The sequence below is a fragment of the Bradysia coprophila genome (genome assembly GCF_014529535.1).
Source record: "Bradysia coprophila strain Holo2 chromosome X unlocalized genomic scaffold, BU_Bcop_v1 contig_39, whole genome shotgun sequence".
In the NCBI taxonomy this organism is placed as follows: domain Eukaryota; kingdom Metazoa; phylum Arthropoda; class Insecta; order Diptera; family Sciaridae; genus Bradysia; species Bradysia coprophila.
Window position 1 is genome coordinate 1,048,051 of NW_023503329.1, and position 10,038 is coordinate 1,058,088.

General features: G+C 35.3%; 1 long non-coding RNA gene across 2 annotated transcripts in view; it reads left to right on the forward strand.

The window, feature by feature from the left end:
* Positions 1-6,330, forward strand: part of LOC119069752 — a 28,590-nt gene extending 22,260 nt beyond the window's left edge. Inside the window, exons 3-4 of one of the 2 annotated variants that reach the window (XR_005086394.1) lie at positions 2,192-2,194; positions 6,321-6,330. This is a non-coding gene — a long non-coding RNA (uncharacterized LOC119069752). Of the gene's footprint in view, positions 1-2,191; positions 2,195-3,671; positions 3,687-6,320 lie in introns of those variants that run through there. The other variant, XR_005086393.1, reaches the window with a different exon arrangement.
* Positions 6,331-10,038: the final 3,708 nt, after the last annotated feature.

Below are 10,038 nucleotides of genomic sequence, written 5' to 3' on the forward strand. Positions count from 1 at the left end.
TTCTTCAACAGTAAACATCTCTGTTGAAAATTACATTTGGTAGTCAATAATAATCTTGGTAGTCAATAATAATCTTGGTAGTCAGCTACCAACTACCAAATTTTCTAATTGCAATGTTAACTGTGAGCTATCGGTTATCAGATAATTATTATTTGCCTGGTGTTGATTAGCTCATAATGGCTTTGCAATTTGGAATATCAATCCAGCTACCAAAACTACTAACTTCCAAAACTACCAACTACCAAAAATACTACATCACTGCTTAAAATGGTTTAAAGTTCCAAGTAATTTTTCTTCTTCTATGATTCAAAAATTTGCGAACAGCTCAAGGTTTTTTTTCCAACATCTAAAAGTTTCAAACCAAATTTTCTCGAACGTTTAACGTTTCTGCTTTCATAATTATTTATAGATGGATTTGCCTCCGTGTATTTTAGTTTTGATGCCCGAAGAAAAGGCTCATATGCCGGCATAGAAAAGTTAATTCATATTAATCCCATCAAAATAACATTTTATGATGTTTTAAACATAATTAATCTTAATGACGAAACAGATGGGTCGACTCCCTGTTCAGTGTTGAATGTCTATGAGTCTAATATGAATATATGAGCTAGTGTATGCATGACTGTGGTACTGTGAACGGGGTAGTTTTGAAAGATTCTACTCTATTGCAAACAATTTTAAGCTCAATCTCTTCCTCTCTCTGTACGTACATTTTAATACCAGTGTGTACATAATTTCTTGTACTTCTGTTTGCTCGACTGTTTGAATATTAATCTTAACAGTACTTTATATTGTTTACGAAGCTATTTAATTTATAACTTAAATCTGCAGGTAAACTTTGACTAAGGAGCCATTGAATTTCCCCATAAATTCGTTTTGCAAAGTTTCTTACTTAATTTCAAATGATCTTCTTGCATGGATTGAGCATGTGTTCCTAATTTTTTCAACAAGCTCAACCAACAGGAATCATTTCTTGCATTCAGTTTAAGTTACAATCTACGAGAACATTATTTTGAACAAAAAAAAAACAATTTTGAAAACTTTCACCGACAATGGCTACGTGAATTTGTGTGAATAGAGGTGCAAACTTTTATCCGAGCAAATTGTGGAAAAAAAAAGATCTTCCGAACCAAGAAAGCTCTTTTACATGCTACGTCGCAAACCATACTTTTCATGTTTCAAGCACAACTTTCCATGCTCTCAGCATGTAATAGTTATTTACATGATACATGCGTCGAAAACCGTACTTTTCATGTTTCAAGCACTTCTTTCGAAGTCCTCAGCATGTAAAATCTATTACATAACTCGGAATAAAAATGAAAAGTCTCGTTTTCGTGTGTTTATTGAAAACTCTACTTTTCAAATTTTTATCCCTAGTCATGTAAAATACTATTACATAACAAGGGATAAAAATTACTGACCTTGGCTTCGCCTCAGATCAACAAAATTCACACGAAAATTCTATTTTTCATCTTTTTATACTTGGTCGTGTAAATAACTATTCATATTATTCCTCAAACACACCTTCCTGTAACCATTTGTACGTTCATAACAACCGTTTTTCTTAGATACTTCGATCGGTCATTTAGCTTGACTTTAATCAACTTTAAAAATTTGGAGTGTTTCACTTAAGTTATTTTTACTACAGTGGTATCATTTCCACACGATTCTCATATGTACTTAACGTAATACACTACCTCACTTCACTAGAACAGGCAGCAAAAAATGAACTATGCTTCAAGCCGAAATAACTGAATTTCAGGTTTGTTGTGTTTAAATAAATTGATCGAAGACACAGAGAAAAATGTTTGAGAAATTTGAACTCCGAAACAAGGGACTAGGAGAAAGTTTTTCTAAGGGCAAGAAAAGCTGTTTACGGTTAGAATTATCTCAAATTTGCAAGAACTGGTATTTTTCCCGAACACCCCTCCCGCTAACGGTGTGAAGTCATTTGTGAATATTCCCGAAAACATCGAAAAATCAGTTCACGAGAAGTAAATAGCCTCAATACAAACAAAACACACACACCTCGGGGCGTGTGTGTGTTTTTTGTATTGAGGTTATTTACTGAGAACTATTTTCAATGCATCTGGAATGTAAACTCCTTGCCCTATCAGCCTCTTGTGATTAATAGCTTTTTCAGCTAAAAACACGTAGTTAGGTGGGGTGAGACCGTGAAACCAGTATCAAGCTGGTAACTTGAAACTGTTGGAGTGTATCATGAAAATATAGATGAGATAGGGAGAGAAGGATTCAAAAAATTTAATTTAATTTTTGGGCACGCCTGACAAGTCAATTTTTCTAATTTTTAACCTGCAACCCGCAAACGAAGGATGAAAATTGGGAAATAGCATTTCGAGGGTGTTGTCTGTGCCCCGAGTGCAGCGAGTTTTTGGCTCACTCTTATTTAAAAAATACTTCAATCGAAACCCCAGATTTTCCTCAGTACAACATTCTATCAATTCCAACGTGTTTTTTTTATTATTTAGACCAGCACTGATGTTCTGCTTACAGTTTTCTGCTTCGTTCCTCTTGAACATTCCAGTCATGTGCATTCATATAAAATAAAGAAATCTTTTCGACGTTTACATACGAAAACAATGTTCAACATACAATGTATTGTCATGCACAAAGCGAAAATCTTTAATTTAACGTTCTGGTCTGGAAAAGAAAAATGTAAACATAGACAAGTAACAGGGGGATCAATGTTGTTTGATATATGCTCACGAAATGGCCATCAATGTTTGTAACTCTAATACTTACTATCCCAATATATATATATATATATATATGTATGTATGTGTAGAACAGATGTATTTTGAATTTATATAAATTGAACTGAGATATCGTCAGTCAACCACATATCCAACGTTTGAAAATATCTAAATCGAAAATTGGACGGAGAGGGCCTCGTTTTGCAGAAACATCCATTTACAATGGAAATTAGACAAATAATACCGAAACTATCGTATGGTTAAGTTGGCTGAGTCTGATTTGATAACTCTATTTGCGACGACTCTATTTCTATCGACAATCCAAAATGTATAGATGCATGGACTTGGACTGTTTGTTATATTTGTCAAACGATTTTCTTTGTTTGCATTAGTAGAAATGATTGCAATACACTGTAGACGGTAACTATTTGTTTTTTGATGAAAATAAAGAAAAAGGATTGTTTTTGCACTTGTGTGAGATTGCCAACTCGAGCCGAAGGCGATGTTCCTAACTCACAGTTGTATGGGAAAAACTTCACCCTTCGTACATGAATTGCTTTTTGTATTCGGTTTGATTTTCACGAGAATGTTTTCTCATCCTTTCTTCTGCGAACTTGGAGGGCCTCTTGTTGCACATTCTTTTTTATTGTCAATTTGTTTTTAGTTGCTGTAAAGTCCTTGACAGACTGAATCTGAGACAGAATTATTTATGGAATAATTGAGTTTTATGCTTTGCTTTAAAAAACAAACAAAAATTCTTCGAAAATTGTTATCAAGCGACGGTAGCTACTGTATGGAAATGGTGGGGACGACGGTAGTCTCTTTCATATTCATATTAGTAAAATTCTGTATTATATGACTACTGATGTGAATTTATTGGCTTAAAATGTAAAAGCTGCATTAAGGTTAAAAATTACTGTTAAAAAGCGACTCAATCGAAGGGAGATAATATCACAGGAAGTAGGAAAAGATAGGGAGAAGGGAGATAATGGGATCCGAGAATTTGGCACACGTGAAGGGGGTGCCAAATTCCGTACATGAAGTGGAATCTAGCACATGTGCCAGATTACCTTTTTTCCTAGGTTTTTGAGAATTTGGCACACGCAACGAAGCTTGTGTGCCAGTTTTGTGCTAACTCATTTTAATCTGGAAGTTATGATTGAGAGTGAGATGATTGAGATTGTGAGTCAATAAATTTGTCATTTTACGAGTTTTCGCAGTCAAAACAAAGAAATTTGTCTTTTTACAAAATGACGCAAAAAAGCTATGGCTTTGAAGGCATCGAAATAAATTCAATAATTTGTCTCCAAACTAGAAAATTCGTTCCTTTACGAAATCTTGCATAAAAGTTGCGATGTCTTGGAGGAATTGTCGTTTTCCGACCCTATTGAGCAATCTTCGTCGAGCAGCTAAACGTTGTTCCTCGAATCGAAACATCACAATTCCCTAATTTTTGCCAAGCCTTCCCGTTATAGGTAAATAATGTTGACTAATAGTGACAGACGGCTAACTATGATTAGCACACCATTCACTTTTATTTATTTTTCTATTATGGCTACCGTGTGCCAGTTTCCAAAGTTGCATGGTGCCAAATTACTCTTCAGATGGTGAATCTTGCACTGTGCTAAATTCACATTACAGTGGAAACTGGCACGCATCAAACTTGCATGCACAAACATGCAAAAATAATCGGTTCTTTTAACCCATTTGCAACCATTTTAACAACACAAATCTCTTAAAATGGATGATGAGATGTATCACTATCTGAGGAGACTCAAGATTTATTGATAGTTTATTGATCTTCGTTATCTACCCTTGACTGCATGAGCGAGGTGTAAAAATCGAAATTCTCAGAAATTCGAAAAAGTTTTTGTTGTCAATATGGAAGTAGTAGAGTAATAGCATTTTCACACGTGAAAATTAGAGGTAAGCCAAGGAGTCGAAAATCGTGTGTATTGACGCTACAGTCTTTAAATTTTTCTTATAATTCGGCCTAGAATTCGGCGCTGAATTGTTTTTGACATTTTTTTTGTCGCTGTTCTAAAACGATTCTGCGAAACCATAAACAAAGTCTCGATCTGCGTGCCACGTATGCATAAAAATTCTTATTGGCGTTCAGGAATATCATCCCCCCACTGCGTAATCATTTGTTGTCTGTTAATATACAACAACAATAACTGTATTCAACGTTCAACTGTGTTCGACTTTCTGCAAACTTTTAACCAACATCAAACATCCGAAATTATATTTGACATTGAAAATCGCTGTAAGTAACATACATCGTAGTCACGCACTTCAAAAATGGTTTTATTTTCCCTTCATCAGCATGTCCTATCTAACAAAAAATAAAATATTTTTTTATCTCTTTTCGAAATACAATCCACTGAAACGTAAACAGTCTACATTATACCATGTACGAATCCGATTGCTAAATGAATTATCATATTCAATTTTCAATAAATACAAATTCACCGAAAATAGACCTTGTAGCACGGTGGCCCTCAATCGAAAAAAAAGTTTTTTTTTTAAAGGATCAACTCAGATGCAGTGGAACAGGTTTTCTGAGTCCTCTGAGGTCCCATCACTTCAAACAATACTCTTTTTGGGGTACCACTTGAAATTCTTTTTTTTTGATTGATGACCACTGTGAAAATCCATATAAAATTCGGAAAAAAAAATTGAAATATAAAAAACATTCAAAACATTCAGATATCGTGGAACAGTGTCTACCAATGTCCTATTACTCATTGTTTGGGTGCCATTTGAAAAAAAAAAAACTTTTCTCACTTCAGGCCCACCGTGCGTAGTATCGCAACATGGCAACATGTTATAGATCCATGTATTTATTATTATGTACACAGATAGGCCGAAACTAACAACTGAACAATAAATCCTGGCAAAGTCTGAATACCCCAAAAATATGTTTTCATTTCACCTTGGTATCTATGGCATTAAATGTCGTTCGCCTGACTATTTATATATATATATACAAAAGCCCGAAAACTATTTCCATATAAAACAGAAATATAACAACCAGTTTTATGCATGGGGTGTATAAGTTATCGGTTTCATGGCAAAAGAAACAGACAAAAGTTGCCCCCGAAAATAGCTGTTAGTCATAGACAGAATGTATATGGGTTAGTAAAACTATTATAACAACACTAAAAACGTTAAAATTCCACAGCAACACGAATAAAAATAAAAAAAGAAAATGAAAAATAAAACTTTTTTTTGTGCTTGTGAAACACGAGATTTCGAACTTTTGTTGGCGCTGCAAGGTATGTAGAACCTCAGTCTAGTTTGTGGTGTGTTCAGAGCTAAACAGCCATCAAATATTATTATTAGTGAGGTAGAACCGGAGTTGATTTTCCAGTTGGTGTTTTTTCTTTCTTCTTCTTCTTCTCTCTACTTTTTAAATTTATATTCGGATTGGATAATCACACATCTAATTTTCACAGCATTTTCCAACTTTGCCCGTGTCCCGTGTCGATATTGAATTCAATATAATATATATTTCGGTTGTATTTATGTAGGGAATGAAATCGCAATAAATTCCACTTTTCAATATTGCATTATATCTGTGCAACAGCACACACGTATACACAGCTGGTAATGTATTTTTGAGCGGAAGTCATGAAATACGAACGACAAACTTTCGTTGGGACAAAACGATGTGGAAAAATTGTTTTTTATTATGGCAACATTAAAAAACTTGGTGGACTATAATGGCGAATTTGTTAAATTAGGGGTAATCGTAACGCATTATGCGATTTTCGGAAACAATGATATTATGGTGGTTTAAACTAATGCTACTGAAAGTGTGTATAAAGCAACTAAACTGTGAGCTTAACATAGCCCTGTTATTGGATGTTAGAACCAATCTGTTGTAAACATTTGTTGTGCTGAAGTTGACAGTGCTTGGTTTTGGTGTTAAAGTCTTGTGAATCAAGTGAAATCTATGGTTACAAATGACCATCTAAGGTTTCTTTTAATTTGCTATGTTGCTCTAAGAATAATTGCTTATTTTGTCCTTACAAAGCAGACTGTAAGTAACGGCTAGTTCTCATCTAACATCCTTATTTTTGTCGGAATATCGAAAGTGTTTCTTGTTGTGCCATTCGTGACTAAATACTAATCAAACTGTTGTTTCTAAATGATCTCCCGTCAGATTTTGGTTCAGGAATACCCTCATACTGTTCACAATTGACCTCGAAGTCGTCGTCGTGTTACCAAACTCTTACTTGTGTAGTCCACTTTGTTCCACACATTCATATCTTACGAATCATACACATGTGTGGAATGTGTGGAAAGTGGACTAAAAAAACAGGAGATGTTCATGACTGTACTGCTATTACTTACAGTACGTGTTCACAAAACAGACCTTGACAGTGCCTTGATAACACGTAAATATGAAAAAAAGATCGTTTCTACTCTTTACTTAAAGTACCCAAATATTCAACAGCATCCTTCCATTTAAGAGCTTAGTGAACACATGAAAGCCAATAAACATCATGTTAGATGTGAGTAGTTTCGTATGAACAATATCAGACGGATACATTTCCACTTCAATTTTATAGTGTTGGAAAGGTTTGAGAGGCGAATTGCCAAAAACAACAATCGTTGGAATGTATCTACTCAAGTTACTTTCTGCATGCTCCCGACTATAAGGGAAAAATAATAAAATTTTCTCTTCAAATCGCGTAAATTTTGGGCTTCCCCCTAATTGTGTGTTATCATGACACTGATGAAGAGAAAATATCATCACATTAAATTAAAGTTTTAACAACATTTTCTAGTATCCTCGGCTGCATATCGTGAGTCTTTCATTGTACCATGGCATCAAAAAACAAAAAAATTGTTGAGCAGAAACCGACGAAAAGTTTTAAAGAATTTGGTGCACTCGTGCATTCGCTTGAAAACAAAAAACCATCATTTACGTTGCCATTGCAAACATTTTGTCTTGGCAAAATGTAATGCTGGTGAATTGTTGGGTTTTATTTGCTCTTTTCCGTTTTTCCAAAACTCTTAACCAAACATCAGCAGTAAATCACTTATAGACTACAATCATAGTATGTAAGTGTTCAACTATCTGAAACGGGAAGAAATTTATTATTATTTTTCATCCAGTTTTTGTATCTCACTCTATAGTGTGGACCTATTGGAATTTTGATAATATATTTGTAACAGAAGTGGCAATGTTTTACGTTGTTGCATAGAGGTGACTTATATAATGGGACAAAGAATTCATAGATCGTTTGATCATGGTCAACACATTTTAGTGCAGACAACTTATGTTTTATTGACGATATTCACATGCGTCAGTCGAAACCAACTGACTTTAAAATCAATAGAATTCGCTGGCGCTCGGTTTCATCGCATTTTACTACACAAAATTTATAAGATTTTTCGCCTAAATGTAGGCTAGACATTTGTACACAAATTCGTCGTACTTGGGCTACGTCATACGGATCATTCAGTGTGTATAACGTTGTAGCCACCCAACACATCGCAGGCCTCCTAATTATTAAGCTTGAGTGAACGGTAGGTCTTAAGCGATTTGATGTATTTGCTGGAAAAATTCCATGTGGAATTTTATCTGACACAAGAATCGAACCCAGATTATGTTGATGCAATGGCGCAGGCGCATAGCAATGTCTTTTCGCATTAGCTTTTAAAAGCTTTCGAAATTTTTTTTGAGCTTCGAGTTATTTTAGAATTCCAATGAAATGTTCCACCTTTTGAATGGAATCTAAAAGAAGCTCAAAGCTCACAGAAGCTTTCGAAAGATCTTAAAAGCTAATGCGAAAATACATGCGATGTTTTTGGGTTAACTCGGCAGCATTACACTGTTCAAATTTTCAATCGATTCATTGAAATTAATCATAAAAAGAAACACTTCCATCCGGGGGTCAACATTTTATTGATCAACCAACCATTTTTGTGTATAAAAACTTTAAAATAAAATAAAAGAAATTAGATTCAATGCGCGAAAAATTCAAAAGAAAATGGGTTGAACGTCTTGTGTTCTCAAATCCGCATTACAAAGTGGACACCTATGCCGTAATTCAATGGAACGTTCAATACATCTGCCACAAAACAAATGACCACACATCGTTGCCGTAGGACTACGGTCGATAATGCTTAACAAACAAACTGAACATGCCAATTGGTTCGATGACTCCGTTGTCGTTTTCTTCTCATCAAACGACAATAATGGTTTTGGTGGATCGACCGCCAAATCAATTTCGAAAATCGATTTACCATTCTGCACAAAGCTCTTCTCTGGATCAATGAAATTCTGCCAAGTTGTAAATTGACGATATCCCCAACTGACCACCTCACAATAAAACTTCTTCTCGAATTGCTTTACGATCGGTTGAACATTCGGATCGAATGATAGCAATTTGATGCCGAATTTCACATTCCACGACCATTGCTCATTTGATGCACCTTTTTCGTGTCGCAAGAAGATGCTTAGGTCTTGATCGACTCTAATCACTTTTATTCGAAATTTTGTACCGGCTAAGAATTGAAGAGTTGACGTTTGCTCCAGTTCGGTCACGTCGTTCACAATGAACTGGAAAATGGTATGGATTTGTTGTACATTCGGTGCATAGTATGGCCGAATGCAGAATCTTTTCGGATCTGCTTTTATTTGAACATCAAAGACGAGTCGCTTGTTTTGTTCATACTTTTTCAAATCAGCAAAATTGATGAATTCCAACGATGCGCTGGACAGTCGTTCCTTCGAGAATTCCGTTTTCCGTAATATTTTCTCGTACACACGTTGCTGTGAATCCACTGCACGTAGGGCGATTGTCGCATCAGCCTCGCAAATCCAATCACCAGAACGATCGTTCTCACCGGGTGAACAAGTCAAAAATACATCGAGGAGTTCTTTCTTGTTGCCATTGGCTTCAACGGATCTTTTTTTCATTTTGATTTTCCATGTCATGTCCGACAATGTGACGCCAGCCGTTTGATATTCCTGTTCCAAATCTCTCGGTTTTATGGCAAAATAAAAACACACTTTGTTGATCACAATGATCGGAGGAGACATGATTGCTGGTGAAAGATTACTTTAATAAAGCGAGAGCAGATGACAGTTTTACAGCAAAATATTTTGACATCACTCCCTATGTATGAATGTAAAATGTCAGATTTTAGATGGCGGACAGTATCGAGCCTGTATTTATTGTAGAAAGACTAGAGAGCGAGAGAGTCCACCCGATGGGAATAAGCCACTAACAAAAGAATTTTAAATTTTGCTCTACAAATGAGTCGCCAAATCTGACATCTCTGACGAGCAGAACCAGTTCAATCT